The sequence below is a fragment of the Nerophis ophidion genome, linkage group LG06 (assembly GCF_033978795.1).
Source record: "Nerophis ophidion isolate RoL-2023_Sa linkage group LG06, RoL_Noph_v1.0, whole genome shotgun sequence".
NCBI classification, from domain to species: domain Eukaryota; kingdom Metazoa; phylum Chordata; class Actinopteri; order Syngnathiformes; family Syngnathidae; genus Nerophis; species Nerophis ophidion.
In genome coordinates, this window is record NC_084616.1 from 38973520 (window position 1) to 38988687 (window position 15168).

The window sequence follows — 15168 nt, forward strand, 5'->3', positions numbered from 1 at the left end:
CTTTTATTTGAACTAAGCAAAATCATCTGCCAATAGAACAAAAACATTTTGCTTTCCAAAACAAGTAAAATTAGCTAACCTCAGTGAACCCAAAAATACCTCAAAATAAGAATATTCTCACTAATAACAACTGTACTACTATATGAGTATGTATTTTCTATTGTTTCATTGGAAATATTATTATCATTATATATATATATATATATATATATATATTTTTTTTTTTAATACACTCTATTACTTTGAGGTTGTTTGCACAATGTAAAGTGCTTTTTTTTTTTTTACAAATTAAATCAATTATTAAATAAAACAGCAAAGTCCATTTGGCTGTCATTTGTTTTAATATGAGACACAATTGTGTCAAAGTCATGATTTTTTTATATGGTTGAAAAAAAAAATATTACTTTTATTTGAACTAAGCAAAATTATCTGACAATAGAACAAGAACATTTTGTTTGTCAAGACTTTCCAAAACAAGTAAAATTAGCTAACCTCAATGAACCCAAAAATACCTTAAAATAAGTATATTCTCACTAATAGCAAGTGCACTTTTCTTGGTAGAAAAAAAAGAGACCTTTTTGCTCAATATGTTGAAAAATATTCTTAATTTAAGTAAATGCTAGTGCCATTATCTTGACATAATGATATGCATACATTTAAAAAAAAAAGTCATGCTTTAAGTAAGAAATAATTACTTTAAAAAAGTAGTTTTATACTTGTGAGTGTTGATGACACAGCTTTGCAACAGTTGATATTCTAGTTTCAAGCATTTTTTACTCAATATAGGTCATAACATCTCAGCAACAAGCTGTAATATCTTACTGACATCATTTAGGACCAAACACCTTCAAACAAGTAAAACATTCTGACATAAAATCTGCTTAGAGAGAAGAATTATCTTATCAGACAGAAAATAAGCAAATATCACCCTTATTTGAGATATTTAATCTTACTTAGATTTCAGTCTTTGCAGTGAATGACGTTACATTAAGCTCAGTGCATGAGAAAAGCTCACGTTGACATTCCCGTGTAAAAAAAAAAAAAGCGACTTCCCAGTCGAGTGCCGTTAAACTTTGACTCAAGTCACATGGAAGAAAAACCCCTTGAAAATGCATCACTTCTTCCAGTGCAAGGATCACAGTTCCTTGCTCACTAAGCTAATGTCCAAGCACCACAGCGAAGAGAGCGGAAGTAAGACAGCGGAAGGCAATGCCATTTAATGGACGGCATTACCAGACAGTATTAGACACCGATATTTACATCTAACCATGTCTGGTAAGACGCCTATCAACTGGCTGGGGAGGAGGACCTCTGACCTTTCACCTGTGCAGAAGCGGAAGGAAAGGAAACGGCAGTGTAGAAAAAAGGAACAGGCTGGAATAACCAGATGCATTCACGCCACAATCAAATAAACCGCCACGAGTCTTTAGTGAGGAACTGAAGGGAAAAAGAGGCTTGGCTAATAAGAGCGGTGTGAGTACATAAAGGTGCGGCTCAGTGTTTAGTATTAGGGGTAATTCTCCCTCCTTATGCAAACACTAGCCTTCTGCTGGCGTCACCTCTCATTGTTTGCTTTGCTTTCCCAACTGAAGGCACATTTTCTCTCTCTATTCTTTGCACTATATCAATATTTTACCAGTTCAACTAAAATAATGTCGGTGGGAGGGCTCTACGGTGCTGCACAGGTGAGCTCATATGTCAGTTTCAGGATGTAGCCTGCAGGTGAGGGTATTATGAGTTGCACCGTATCACCGCCACTCCGCACAAAGACCGGCGCAGTTCGAGGAAGGAAACCAAAAATAAATAAATAAATTGTCCTGCACGACCGGTGGAACAATCAACGTACCACTATTCTTATGCTTGGGTGGGGTAGGTACAGTACAGTACAGTACAGTACCGGGGACTGCTTTTAACACAAAACTAACTATTTGGTGTTCCGTCTGGGCTTGCACAAGTACATCACGGTCACAACAGTAATGGAGGCACACAGCCCTGCACTAGCCTTTTTTCAAAACAAATTTTAACACATTTTCTGCATAACTAATGTGTTACATATTCAGGCTTTAATCACACAACACATGTCCAATGAAAACCATGTAACTCAACTTTACTCTTACACTAAGAACAAACAACCTATTGAGAGTAAATCCAATTCTGGTCTGCTAAATACACAATAAAAATACTAATTAATTATAAAACCCTGCAGAGGTATTTATGCAAATGTACTTTATGTTTAATATAATGGGGGAGATATGTGATTTTTATTGGAATTTATGCCAAAAATAATGTTTTGCTGTAGATGAACACTCGTAGTGTTTCTTTATAGAGTGACATCGCCATGCACATTGCAGGTTTTTTCATCATATCCGAAAGGGACAAGCGGTAGGAAATGGACGGATGGATGGATACATAATGTCCAGTAAATAAAATATGTAATTCTAAATTGTGTGTGTGTATTTCCTTTTGTAATACTTAGCCACGGGAAACTTAAAAATAAATGTTGCTTAATGTTTTTCAATGTGTTGTTTTTTTGTTTGTTTTTTATTTTTATCCGTAATCACTGGAAACTACAAAAAAAAATATTATTTTGTGTAAAAAAAATAAAATAAATACAAATTAGTCATATATTTGATTAATATTATTTCATTACTTTATTTTAATTTTTTTTACAAAATAAGGGTTCCAGCAATTAGGAATTAAAAAATAAAAATAAAATAAATAATAATAATAAAAAACACACACTGCAAAAACATTTTTTGGTTTTTGTTTCCAGTGGCTGAGTATTAAGAAAAAAAAAAGTATTAACAAAAAAAACACACACACACAATTTAGAATTACATATTTTTTACTGGACATTATGTATCCATCCAATCCTGTAAAAACTATTAGAGAGCAGTAATGTACATGCCATTAGCTGACTGAGCGGAACAAGCGGTAGGAAATGGATGGATGGAAATATACATGCCAAGCTAGTAGTAAAAAAAAAATAATAAAAGTAATACATTTGATTACTATTGGCCTGACATGTATATTACATCCATCCATTTCCTACCGCTTATCCCGCCCGGTCAGCTAATGGCATGTACATTACTGCACTCTAATAGTTTTTACAAGAGTTGTTCATTTACAAATAACATTAAATACGTCCAAAAAAGAAAGTCTAGAAAGAAAAACAACTTCAAAAAAATGTGGAAACACTTTTTTTGTTTGTTTTTGGAATTCTACAAAATACCATCTCCAACATGCGTATTAAGTGTTTGTCCTGGTGGTTTTTGCAGTCAGTGTGAACAAAGGTAGTTTTGCTATCGTCTTTATTTACATATCACATGAATCATGTCCAATAAAAAAAAAATGTGAGGACAGATTTGGGGGATTTTTTACATTTTTCTCCAAGAGAAACAAAAAATATCGATTTTTTTTTGTTGTTGTGATAAATGTTTATTTTTGTTTTTTGACGGTAACAATGTAAATTTTTTTAACTATTATTGTCAACTATAGGCAGGGTATTTTTGTATGAAAGTCTTTGTTGTTTTGGCAGGTCTGTGAAAACAGAGGTTGTTTTGCCAATGTCTTCATTTACATATCAAAGGGACAAGCGGTAGAAAAATGGATGGATGGATAAATCATGTCCAGTAAAAAATCACTATGTACAAATTCAGTGATTTTTTTTTTTTTTTTACATTTTTATCCACGAGAAACAAAAACATGTTTTCTTACATTTTAGATAAAAATTTTGGAGAGACATACTGTACCTATTTTTTTGTAATTGGACTGCAATATTGTAAGTTACATATAAGTTTATATATAAATATATATATATATATATATATATATATATATATATATATATACATACACCGCTTATTCCCTTTTGGGGTCGCGGGGGCCGCTGGTGCCTATCCTGGCTACAATCGGGCGGAAGGCTTGTACACCCTGGACAAGTCGCCATCTCTATATAAGTTTTAGTAAATGTTATCGCCTGGCATTTATATGAGTTTTTATTTTTTTTTTGCAGGTCAGTGTGAACAAGGGTTGTTTTGCCAATGTCTTTATTTACATCTCACACTAGTCCTGTCTAATGAAATGTATTTAATTAAAGTTTTTGTGATTTTAGATTTTTTTCAATACAAGAGAAACAAAAAATGTTTTGTTTTTGTTTTGGATAGCCCAAAAAACTTAAGAAATTAAAGTTGTATTTTTTGAAGAGAAACAATGTAAGTTTAAATAACATACCAGTATAAAGGCAACTCCTTGCCTGGCATTTATGACAGTTTTGGTTGTTTTTACAGGTCAGTGTGAACGAGGTTGGTTTTGCCCAAGTCTGCATTTACATATCACACAAATCATATCCAATAAAAAAACATATGAGTAAAGATTTGGGGATTTTTAACATTTTCATCCAACAGAAAGAAAATGTTTGGGATTTGGAAAAAAAAAACTTTAAAAAAAGTTAATATGAATGTTTTTGTTTTTGGACAGAGACAATATAGGTATATATGTTTAACTGTTTTACTAAGTCTTATCGCCAACTACTGGCCTGGTATGCATAAGACAGTTTTTTTGTTTTGTATTTGTAACTTTGTGTGAACAAGGGTTGTCTTGCTAATGTCTTCATTCACATGTCACATAAATAATGTCAAATAAAAATCAAGTCCATATTTTTGGATGTTATATTTCTTAACACAAATAAAAAAAATCCAAAAAAATTGTTTTCTTTGTTTTGGAGAGAAAACTATTATTTATAGTGGAGGTTTCTGTGGTTTTTTGTTATAAGGTGCTCAATACCGGGCAAAGAGTAATATACGTTAGGTCAGGGGGGGGAAAAAGAAGCTATTTCATCCCTACAAGCCTGTTTCACAGGTTTCCCTGCTCTTCAGGGGATCTTCCTGAAAATAGCCTCTGCTTTTTTCCTGACGTAACATATACATACATATATATATACATACATATATATATACATACATATATATATATATATATATATATATATATATATATATATATATATATATATATATACATACATATACATACACATATATATATACATATATGTGTATGTATGTATATATATATATATATATATACATACATACATATATATATATATATATTTATATATATATATAAATTACGCATATAATAGTATATCTATTAAATACGTAAACATTTTTAACTTGTTATATTGTCTTTGTTTTTATTCAAATTTCACATATTTATGTCCAATAAAAAACATGTCATTTCTAAAATGCAACTAAAATGTATGTTTTCTTCATGTTTTAGATGGGGGGAAAAATTTGGAGATGCATGCTTTCTATTGGACAACCCCAATACATGCAATTGAAGGCTATTCAAAAGCATGTTTTGGTGTTACTGGCATGAGAGAAGTGTTTACTATTGTATTCTTCGTTTTTGAGGAAAACAAATTATGAATAGTCGAAATTTTTTGTGGTTTATCTGTTATAAGGTGCTCAATACCGCGGTACGTTAGGTCAGGAAAAAATACAGGCTATTTCATCCCTACAAGCCTGTTTCGCAGGTTTCCCTGCTCTTTTCCTGAAAAAATATTATATATATATATATATATATATATATATATATATATATATATATTTTTTTTTTTTTTTTTTTTTTACTTGTTTTATTGTCTTTGGTTTCATTCACATATCACATATTTATGTCCGATAAAAAACATGTACTTTCTGTGTTTATTTTTTCCTTCTACCCCAAAATGTATGTTTTCTTCATGTTTTGGATTGGGGAAAAAATTTGGAGATGTATGCTATATATTGGATGACAGCAATACATGCAATTGAAGGCTATTCAAAAGCATGTTTTTCTGTTGCTGGCATGAGTGAAGTGTTTACTAATCTTTTCTTTGTTTTTGAAGAAAACAAATTATATATAGTCGAGGGTTTCTGTGGTGTATCTGTTATAAGGTGCCCAATACCGGGTAGAGCGGAATTTACGTTAGGTTAGGAAAAAAACACAGAGGCTATTTCATCCCTACAAGCCTGTTTCGCAGGTTTCACTGCTCTCCAGGGGATTTTCCTGAAAAAGTAAAACAAAAAATAAAAATGTATATATATATATATATATATATATATATACATATATATACATAAATATATATATATACATATAAGTATGTATATATATATATATATATATATATATATATGTTTTACGTATATATAATAGTATATCTATAATACACGTAAAAAATGTTTTGCTTGATTTATTGTCTTTGTTTTCATTCACATATCACATTTTTATGTCCAATAAAAAACATGAAATTTCTTTATTTTTTTCCCTCCGCCCCAAAATGTATGTTTTCTTCATGTTTTGGATTGGGGGGAAAAAAATTGTAGATGCATTCTTTATATTGAAAAACGGCAATACATGTGATTGAAGGCTATTAAAAATAATATTTTGCTGTTGTTGGCATGAGAGAAGTGTTTAATAATGTATATACATTGACAATGTCTCAAGCCGTTTGTGTTTCAGTATGAGGGTTGTTTTCACAACTTTTCAAGAAGGCCAGGAAAACATTTTTACTAGGTTGTTGACGTATAAACATGCCATTTGTTATTTCAAACAGGATAAAGTTTTCGTATACACAAACGAAGCCGAGAAGCAGATTCCATTTTGTTGCTAAATTTACTCAGAGCGCCAACATTTTTATAAAAACCTAGTCGTTATGCATCTTAAGGCTGGGATGAACGCTTGTGCCAGCTACTGCAGGTTTGAGGTCACCCAGAAAACATCGTTACCAGACAGTGTTAGAACAACAGTAGTACAATCCAGCACTGTCAGGTAAGATGGATCCTGGGAGCCACGTCTCCGATGTTGGCTGCTGAGCCTACCGCCAGTGATGCTGCAAACTACTACGTTGCTTGGTGTTTGTTGTCCACAGATGACTATTATCATCATTACCAGGCAGTATTAGAAAAAGAGTTGAAGTCCAATGCTGCCTCGTAAGATGGAGATGATCACCCAAATTGCCACAAACTACACGCCTAATGGATCTGCAATACTCCATTTGATTAAAACGCCATCATTACCGGTACTAAATTATGTTTCAAGTAAACCTGCAACAAAGGGCTGGTTTGGGGTTTACTTGGGGTTTTTTTTTAGCATAAATTGGCCGTCACAGAACACTGGGCCACAAAAGTTGTTAATGATTGCCCAAACCTGTTCTGACTAGTCTTAAGCTACGGCACGGAAACCCCGGGAGGAAGGGCTGACTTTTCACACGATACATGGCAGTTACTAATTTCAGGCGCAAAATATTTAAAAAGTACGTCACCCGCTTTGGAGTTAGTCATTGTTGTTGCTCAATCACCCGTTCGGTGCATTGAGTTTGTTTTGCACGCCAAACTTCGGGTAAAAGTTATTTGACGTTTAATAATAAACTACATTTGGTGGGGTTTTTTTGGGTTTTTTTTTCTTTTGGTGGACCTCTGAGGCTGTCGTCTTTGTGTTTGTGGAGTGATGAAAGGCTGATGGAATGTTGCTCAGCTCGACTTGAGCCGGCGCCGTGTGTGCAGAAGGTCACTGAAATGGCGCTCTTTTACTGCATAACATGGGTCCTTCACAGGTGCACCGTGCCAAATGCTCACCCTTGCGCTGAATTGAAGCGGCAAATAACTGATTTTTGTTTTCTGTTATAACAAAGCTACAATTGGATTTTTAGACAAGCCTTGCGTGACTAATAAACAAGGATTTCCACTTAGATTAGCTTTGTAACGACTAACTTACGGTTCGCATTTCCTCAAACACAGAAAAATTGTGGTATTGAAATATTTGATAAGAGACAGTGGGGGGAGGGAGAAAAGGAAAATAGAGAACGCACCTGTGATCTTACCGTCATGAAAAGAACCCCGTGGAAAGAATGCAACTAACCCAAAGAAAGTGGCAGTGATTGGAAGGCGAGTAGGGGGGGAGGCTGAAACAGAAAGAAGAAAGATCTTGAATTTCCAGCCCGCTGCCTGAGAACACTCCCGGTCTTGCTCGCGGTCAGGCAGGCCCCGTGAAACGAGAAAGCCGAGCAGACCCGCTCTCCCAGACCTTATTTAGTTAATCATCAGCGTTATAAACCAGTGCCCCTGAGGACGAAAAGAGGGAAAAAAGAAAGGGTGGAAACAAAAGATTAGAGCAGAAGTTGGTAAAGCTTACAGTACCTGGTCAAAGTGGAGCACCTTTCTGACTAAATTCCCCCGCCCTCACATCCATTAACTTCCCTTCATACTTCTTAGTTCCTCTTTTTGCTGTGTTATTAAATAAATTTAAAAAAGTCCGATTGCAGAACACGGAGCTTCGCTGGGGACATTGGGGAGGGGGAGTCTTCTTAACCAGTCATGGCTGCCCACGCTTTTTAGTCTGCTGGAAGTGAGGCGTGATCAGGTAACTCTGCCCCCTGTGCTGGAATGTGACTCCACAACCTGATAGGTAAACTGGCCTGGCCCTTAATCAATAGTCGCTGGCTTTGTGGGAGAAAACAATGGAAGGGAAACCCAAAACTCTACTTAAGTGTGGACTTTTTATCAGGGCACCACCTTACTGGACCTACACACAACCAACCAATGTCCTACTAAGCATCCAATCTAACCAACACTGATGATGCTTTGCATGTCTAATGGGTTTCCATCTGGCACTGATTGCTCCGCCCACTTTGCTAAATTCACTTTACTTGTTGCTTCCCTCTGATGAAACCACTGAGTACAGTACCTTTTTTGATGGACTGCATGTTTTTTGCCACAGATGCTAAAATTACAGTCTTGGTTGAAATTGATTTATATGTTCTTAGTTGCTAATATTTAATGGCTTTAAGTAAGTTAATTATAATATCATATTCTCCTGTCAAAACACTGTCCTCAGAAATGGACATTTGTTTTTGGTCTTAAGCAGTGTTAATGCAAAACTCAAGTATATATTGCAGAAGAAACTGACTGCCAGACATCATGTATTTTAAAATTGTATGCATATTTAAAGGCTACAACCTTGTCAACTCCAACAAACAAGATCTGTCATGTTTAGTAACTTTACCAGTGGCAGTAGCCAGATGAAAATGGTGGCGCAAAACTGGCAACCTACTCGGTGGCCTAGTGGTTTTACAGTGTCCACCCTGAGATTGGTATGTTGTGAGTTCAACTACGACTATATAAAAATGGGACCTGTTACCCTCCCTGCTTGACTCTCAGCATCAAGGGTTGGAATTGGGGGTTAAATCACCAAAATGATGGCCACCGCTGCTGCTCACTGCTCCCCTCACCTCCCAGGGGGTGATCAAGGGTGATGGGTCAAATGAAGGGAATAATTTCGCCACACCTAGTGTGTGTTTGTGTGACAATCATTGGTACTTTAACTTTTAATTAGCCCCAAAATCCTTAAAGTTAACATTGAAATGTATTCTCTAGTGGTCTAGCTCATGTAACCTGCAGCTTCGCTCCCCGTCCGCCAATCACAATCTTCCACCTCGAGCTGCAGCCTCCGCTCTACAGTTTACTGTACGCGGTCGTCATTTTCCCTCCATTTTTTTCGCAGTTGCCTTTCTCAACATTTCCTCGTTACTAATCTGAATAAATATAAGCCAGGAGCTCACCAAATAATGAATCAACTATCCAGTAGTGGAAAATCCCCGCTGTGCAGGTCTGACGCTGCTGTTTTTGTCTCAACTCGCACTCAATCCTCCGAGGTAAAGAAAAGCGATGAGCGGACATTTTAAGTCCGGCACGCCGCCGCTTCCTTTTTCTTTTATCCAAAATATATGATACTACCTTTGCCAAGACCAATACTTTTTATTATAAGCTGACGAAGAAATGCAGCACGATGACCTGAAAAGATTACTCGTTCAACACAGTTCAACAGGTTGTAAGCAAGTTGCGTAATAAGTTTTTTATTACTACTATACTAGCAGGCTAAGGCTGATTGTTACTCGGTCACCAGTAAAAGTGTTCCTCACCGTCATTTGGCTTGATGATTCCTGGTGTTGAGCCTTGTACGTTCTAAGAGAAGCAGTCAGCTTCTATCTTCGTGTCCTCTGACAAGTCTGGCAGTTTGCCTTTACCTGCCCAAACTGGTCTATCCAGTTTAGGAATGATCGTTGGCTTCTATTGTTTCCTCGTCTTTCTTTCAGCTCAAATGAGGCTGGAATTTGATACGGGTTATTTTTGCTTTCCGCCGAAACTACCCCTAGCGTTGTTTTCTGCGATGACCTAACGTTCTGTACCCCACCCCCTTCCCCCCAGATATTACCGATCACATAATACTAACAAATGTCCAAAAAGTCTGAACAACAGCGTCGCCGAGCAACAAGTTGTGACCGCAGCTCACCGTCTTGACAGAACACAAAGAAGGTATCACGTTGGCGAATTTACCCAGCCTTTCCCAGGTGTGGTCACCGAGCTGGAAACCCAATACAAGAGGCATCATTGTGTTGGGGCTTTAGTCCTCGTCTTTCCTGCTCGTGCTGAAGGACACTGGCGAGGCGCTTCGGAGGGAGGAAGATGCCAATCCCTTTCCGGTAGACTTGAGAAGAAGAGGCAGACCCCGGAAGGAAAAAGCCTATCAGGTATCTTCCCGTCGCTGAAAGCAGAAGTTTCTTCTTTCCGAGTGTTCTCTTTGGCGGTGTTGAACTGTTAAGCTCCTCGAGAAGACAGAGGCAGAATTTGTGAAGGGTTTGGTTTACATGTAGTCCGACTCACCCTCCTCCTCTTTCCCCCCACAGGTGTAATTTTCAGTTGCAGCCAATCTCTTTGGCCCCTGGCGCTTACAGGTGTGTCCCTTGCAATGTCTTCAGCCAATCGCGGCTCAGACGAGACCCCTCCTCCCCCACTGGTCCCCTCCAACCGGTTTTCTAAGCTACCACCCCTCAGCACCCACCCCGTCCTCTGCCCTGTCAGTCCCTAGGTACCTTGTTGTGTTTTTTTTTATGATGTCAGCTCAAGCTTCTGTGGGAAGGACTTTCTCTGTTTTAAAACATCTCAACTGACATCCTAAGAACCGCATTCTCTATGAGGTTTTATCACACACATAAAGTTGAGCTGTATAAGTCCGCCGCAACCTGAAATACCTGCCCTTTGCACTCATGCTATGCCTCCCTTTGTGTCCACATAAATACAATATCCCCGCTAGAAACAACCGATGAATAAAGTGCCGGTGAGTAAAACTTCACAAAGAGACATCCAGAGGTGAGGGAGCGCCAACAAAAGGTGGGGTAGGGGCTCTTGGGGCCCCCAGGGGAAAACAGAGGCCTAATTCAAAACCTGACCAGGGCTTGGTTAGATGCTGGGCAGCCACTTTCGGTCTTGGGGTGTAATTGTCAGGACTATTCTCTCAACAATGAGGACAATACCAGAACCATATCCTGTTTCAGCAAGGGGTGTGGTCCAGGTTGAAGCAGAACTATGAAGGTGGAAGCAGGTGATGGCGTATGCCGTTAAACAAACAGCTCTAGCACGCACTGACGCAAATCTACAGGAGATATTCATTAATCATTTGGAAAACGCGTGGACTGATTCATGCTGGCCAGTAACTTTTTGTGAGCTATGTTGCTCCTCAAACAAATGTGACAATGAAGAGGCCTTTGTGTTTGGTTTAACAGTGTCAACAAAAGGCTCATTTCATGAACGCCAAATCAACTCCAGGAAATGTAGTTTAGCAACGTTTCCACAGAATTATAAGTAACTAATTAGCCTTTTTTTCCTTCCAAGTTACTCTCTTTAAAAGAGTGGTTTAGTAAATTACTTTGCTCTAAAAGGTTTGCTTTGTTAGGTTTTTCATTTGCATTGCAAATAGGGTCTCTGGGTGGGGGTGACACACGGGAGACTGGCCTCAACTGATTTGGATACTGATGGCTATCTGGGCAGCCAGTCACGCAAGGCAGGATGCAAGGACTGTCAGTCAGGCGGCAGGTCAGAAGAAACAAACTCTAATGCAACCCAATTAGAAAGATGTTGTCCCTCTGCTTAAATTATTTTGTGTGAGGTCTTTACAAAGTCCTTTGTGACCTTTTTTCAAGACATGCAGATTTCAAATGGACTTTTATCATTTGATAGGTTCCATTTCTGCAGGTCTGTAAACCTGGTGAAGCAAATAACTTCCTGATAATGAAAAAATCCACCTACCTCATACATTAATTTTTAGATACTCATTTGTGAGCGCAAAACAATTCGTATAATCAGTAATGATAGTGCATTGGACTCACTGACCAAATCGGATTATCAATATTTTCTTGCCATTTCAGTCCAACTATTCTCTATTACTATTATTCTAAAAGGCCTATTTCACGCAGGACACTGCCTTTGATCCAAAAACTGGACAAAAAGATCCTAAAACTTGATTATGAGGTAACACATGTACATGTATGCTTCTAAGTTTGTTACAGCGGTACTGTACCTTGGTGTTTATATGCCCTACTTCAGTGGTTCTCAACCTTTTTTCAGTGATGTTCCCCCTGTGGACATGTTTTTAATTCAAGTACCCCCTAATCAGAGCAAAGCATTTTTGGTTGAAAAAAAGAGATAAAAAACTAAAATACAGCACTATGTCATCAGTTTCTGATTTATTAAATTGTATAACAGTGCAAAATATTGCTCATTTGTAGTGGTCTTTCTTGAACTATTTGGAAAAAAAAGATATAAAAATAACTAAAAACTTGTTGTAAAATAAACAAGTGATTCAATCATAAATAAATATTTCTGCACATAGAAGTAATCAACTTAAAGTGCCCTCTTAGGGGATTGTAATAGAGATCCATCTGGATTCATGAACTTAATTCTAAACATTTCTTCACAAAAAAATAAATCTTTAACATTAAATCCAGCTGTCAACACTGAATATAGCATTGTTGCATTTATTTTCACAGTTTATGAACTCACATTCATATTTTGTTGAAGTATTATTCAATAAATATATTAAGGATATTTAATTGTTGCTATTTTTAGAATATTTTTGAAAAATCTCACGTACCCCTTGGCATACCTTTAAGTACCCCCAGGGGTACGCGTACCCCCATTTGAGAACCACTACTTATTTGTGGGATTCAGTTTGACAAAAAAAAAAAGTTGGTCAAAAGTCTGTCCTGGTTTTGTACGTTGTCCTAGTTCCGGATCTTACTGCTTAACAAAACGATGTGGCTCAGATGGTATTGTTTTAATTGGTTTTACCCTTTAAAATAGTTTTTAATCATATTTATTTCTATATTATTTTCATATTGGTTTTATTTTTTATTCAGTCATTGCTGGAGCTAAGGGTATTTGAATATTGTTTTTAATATTGTTGTGCAGCACTTGGGAAACATTTATGTTGTTTAAATTTGCTATACAAATAAAGTGGATTGGATTGGTAGAGCAGATGTGCCAGCAACCTTAGGGTTCCAGATTGGATTCCAGCTTCCGCCATCCTCGTCACGGGCGTCGTGTCCTTGGGCAAAACTCTTTACCAACTTTTCTCTCAGTGACGCTTACACTGGTGTATGAATGTTAATTAATGAATGTTTGGCAGCCATGCTTCCGTCAGTCTACCCCAGGGCAGCTGTGGCTACAAATGTATCTGACGAACATCTATTGGCGGACGTGGAGTGAATGAACGATGAGTTCTCATTTCTCTCTGTTAAGCGCTTTGAGTGTCTAGAAACCCATCATATAAATCGAATAATCAATGTATAAATAATCCCTTGCGTTGGTGTCTGTTTTTTTTTAATTATTATTAAGTATGACTGCAAAATGACCTGCTTAGTGACCTAGTGGTTATAGAGTGTCCGTCCTGAGATCGGTAGGTTGTGAGTTCAAACCAAAGTCATACCAAAGACTATAAAAATGGGACTCATTACTTCCCTGCTTGGCACTCAGCATCAAAAGTTGGAATTTGGGGGTTTCGATCACCAAAAATGATTCCCGGGCACGGCCCTCGCTGCTGCCCACCGCTCCCCTCACCTCCCAGGGGGTGATCAAGGGTGATGGGTCGAATGCAGAGAATAATTTCGCCACACCTAGTGTGTGTGTGTGTGTGTGTGTGTGTGTGTGTGTGTGTGTTTGTGTGTGTTTGTGTGTGTGTGTGTGTGACAATCATTGGTACTTTAACTTTGACTTTAAAATAAACCACCATGGGAGGGCTCAAGAAATGCCACTACTACAAGAGAAACCTTGCAGCAAACTATGAAGGTGGGCTCCATGTGCCTTTTTCCTCCTCTTTACGCTCTCTACTCAGCACTGTCATTATAAAAAATATAATTAAATATTCACTGTCTACAGGTACTTTAAAGGTGATTCTAAATGCTGTTAATCATTTTAGTTGTCATTTATATGTATTTTATATCTTTTTCTGCGTGTTAAAGCTATAGTTATCAGTACTTTGCGGTTTATTTGTCTATTTTCAGAGCTATGTATTCCGAATGTGGCACAATAAAGATGGAATTTAATTTTGGTGTGCATGCAATCACAATAAAAGCTATTCCACTGAATTATATTCTGTTTTACTCTAACTCAGATCAATGTATTTTTGTTTGCATCAGGTGTGTGTAAAACAACTCCATTAAACTGACTCTGAACAACAATTCTTTTAGTGCTCCTGTATTACCCGTCATAAATAATGTATATCATTGAATGCATGACCTCTGAACAGCAATACAGGAATAGTAGAAACCTTTGTGTGGGTTTTTCCTAGATCGGGGTCGGCAACCCGCGGCTCTGGAGCCGCATGCGGCTCTTTAGCGCCGCACTAGTGGCTCTCTGGAGCTTTTTCAAAAATATGTGAAAATGGAAAAAGATGAGGGGAAAAAAACATGTTTTCTGTTTAAATATTGTTTCTGGAGGAGGACAAACACAAACCATTCTAATTGCTATAAAGCACACTGTTTATATTAAACATGGTTCACTGATTCGAGTATTTGGTGAGCGCCGTTTTGTCCTACTAATTTTGGCGGTCCTTGAACTCACCGTAGTTTGTTTACATGCATAACTTTCTCCGACTTTCTAAGACGTGTTTTATGCCACTTCTTTTTCTGTCTCATTTTGTCCACCAAACTTTTAATGTTGTAAATGAATGCACAAAGGTGAGTTTTGTTGATGTTATTGACCTATGTGGACTGCTGATCAGACATATTTAGTCACTGCATGACTGCAAGCTAATCGATGCTAAAATGCTATTTAGGCTAGCTGTATTTAC

General features: G+C 37.2%; 2 long non-coding RNA genes across 7 annotated transcripts in view; one reads left to right on the plus strand and one right to left on the minus strand.

Annotated features, from left to right (window-relative positions):
• The window catches only part of LOC133554679 (uncharacterized), an 11632-nt gene extending 856 nt beyond the window's left edge, over window positions 1–10776 (minus strand). Inside the window, exons 1-3 of one of the 6 annotated variants that reach the window (XR_009807178.1) lie at window positions 8184–10776; window positions 7868–7948; window positions 5137–6051 (exon numbers count right to left, since the gene is read on the minus strand). This is a non-coding gene — a long non-coding RNA (uncharacterized LOC133554679). Of the gene's footprint in view, window positions 1–5136; window positions 6052–7855; window positions 7949–8183 lie in introns of those variants that run through there. The other 5 variants (XR_009807179.1, XR_009807177.1, XR_009807176.1 and 2 more) reach the window with 5 other exon arrangements.
• Window positions 9710–14557, plus strand: LOC133554681 (uncharacterized). The gene is made up of 2 exons (XR_009807182.1): window positions 9710–10573; window positions 10730–14557. It is a non-coding gene; the product is annotated as an uncharacterized LOC133554681 (long non-coding RNA).
• Window positions 14558–15168: the final 611 nt, after the last annotated feature.